Source organism: Crocuta crocuta, unplaced genomic scaffold (assembly GCF_008692635.1).
Source record: "Crocuta crocuta isolate KB4526 unplaced genomic scaffold, BGI_CrCroc_1.0 scaffold15, whole genome shotgun sequence".
NCBI lineage: Eukaryota > Metazoa > Chordata > Mammalia > Carnivora > Hyaenidae > Crocuta > Crocuta crocuta.
The window spans coordinates 3879336-3881460 of record NW_027530508.1 but is presented as its reverse complement, the minus strand read 5'-3'; positions in this window follow the sequence as shown (position 1 = coordinate 3881460).

Sequence of the window (2125 nt, the reverse complement as noted above, 5' to 3'; positions counted from 1 at the left end):
ACTATTTCCAGCCCCAGGCCCTTCCCCCCTTCCCCCTTCCCCCTCCTTCTCCTCCCTCCCTCCTTTCCTCCCTCCATCTCCTCACCTCCCCTCCTCCTCTCTTTCTCCTTGTTTACCCAGCACACTTACACACGCTGGGAGAGAAAAACGTCGGCTCAGCAATTTTTCACACTTCCCTCAAACGCTCAGCAAGGTTATTTCCGGCAGAGCGGAGACAACGGGCCACTAGGAGCCAGTAGGCTCTCTGAGGACCCCCACCACCCTACCCACCCGTGGGATGAGGGAGCCTTCACTGTCCAGTCTAGCCACACCCCAGGGATAGGAGAGGCCCCTGCAAACAGGATGAGGCAGACCCGGTGTTTCCTGGCCATACCCAGGCTTGAAGGGTCACCCTCTGGTCTCTGTCACTAACCCTGTCCTGCAGACACTGCCAAAGCAGCGAAGCCAGGGTGACTGTCCTCACTGTGGGGCAGCCTGCAGAGAATGAAGCCAAGAAATACCGGGTCTCAGAAACTCTGCCACCCTCAGCCAGGCAGTGGATGGCAAACAGAGTCCTACAGAAACCCCGACAATGGCCCCCTGCATTCCGTGAGACCCTCCGCCAGGCATCTCCAAAGCCTCCCATCCCACACTTGACCTTCACAAAAGCTGAGCTTGTCAAAGTTGGAAGGCTACTCAGTTCAGCCATCCAAACTCTTTCACTGCTGGGGAGGCAGAGGACCAGAGAAGGGAAGACACTTGCCCAAGGTCACATAGCGAGTCAGAGACCTAGAGCTCTAGTCTCTCAGGGTTCCAGGCCAGATATCAGACTGTCCGGGCAGCCTCCGGCTTCTCTGGAGGCTAGGGAGCTGGTCTACAGCCTTTTGGGGAAAAGGCAGAAGACGGGAGTTCTAGGGTGTCAAACCTGGTGGAACCCCTATAGGCACACCTCTGCTGATAGCTTTGCCCCCACTTTTGCCCTGAGCCCACCATTTGCTCAGGAGCTCCTTTCAAAGCTTTTTTTTTTTTTTTTTTTGGCCTGAATTCAAAGCAAGGCACTCCTGCCTTCCTCCTGAGGAATAGTTTGCAGTTTGGACTGTGCATGAGAAATTCTCTAGGCTTCTCTGGGTTTCCTCAACTGGTCTGGGGACAGGGCCACAGGGGCCTCGGGGGGTAGGAGCCCAGGGTTTTGTGTCAGTCCCCCAAGGGATCCCTATACCAGTCTTGCAGGCATGTCTACCCAGATCCTAGCACACACGCTCCCCAGCCCTGGCATGGTCCCAGGCCCACCCTCTGTCCTGCCAGCACTCTGACAAGCCCGGCCATATCCCTGGGCCACTGTCCTCGGACCCAAGAGAGGCCCTGAGGTCAAGAAAAGAGGACAGTAGAATGAGAGGCCTATGGGCAAAGAAAATGGGGGTTGGTTCTTTTGGGGAACTGGAGGAGGCCAGGGGCTGAGGGGCTGCAGCTGTATCCCTGATCACTCCCTAATTTCTTTGACCTTGATGAGGTCACAGAGCCTTTTGCCCAGCGCCCTCTTGCTACCTGGCTTGACAGAGTGATGGAATGTGAGTGAAGTGCTTGGAAATCCCTAAGGTGGAACTCCCACCCTCCCTGGCTCCTGCCTTCACCACCTCGGCCCACCCCCCAGTCTCAGCCCTTTCTTCTCTTCTTTTTCACTCCTCCCCTCTTCTCCCTCATCTCCCCCTCCCCACACACCCCAAAGCTGATGCCACGTGTGATGTCAGATTTCTTATTGCCAAAGGGATGCCTCTTCTCCAGACAGCTGCCCTGGTGTGGGCCATCAGAGGAGAACCCTTTTGTGATCCCCTTGATGGGGGATGGGATCTACGGAGGCAGTCTCAGATTCTTCCCTACACCCTTCAGACACCACCCCCTTCTGAGCCTCAATGACCTCTCTTGTCCCTCAAATCCTTGTCCCTGTAGGAACTTGCTCCGAGAAGAGATGGAGTGTGTTGGGGGTGGGGGACTTATAAGGAACAGCAGGGCTGGCTCTGGAGGGGGTTGAGAAGCTGGAGTGGGGAGGGAGTGCAGCCCATGGGACCAGGCTCCACTTTGGGGGAACCCCTCCTAAAAATTCCCTCTTCCTTGCAGTCCCCAGGAGGGGCCCAGCCTTTGGCAGGCA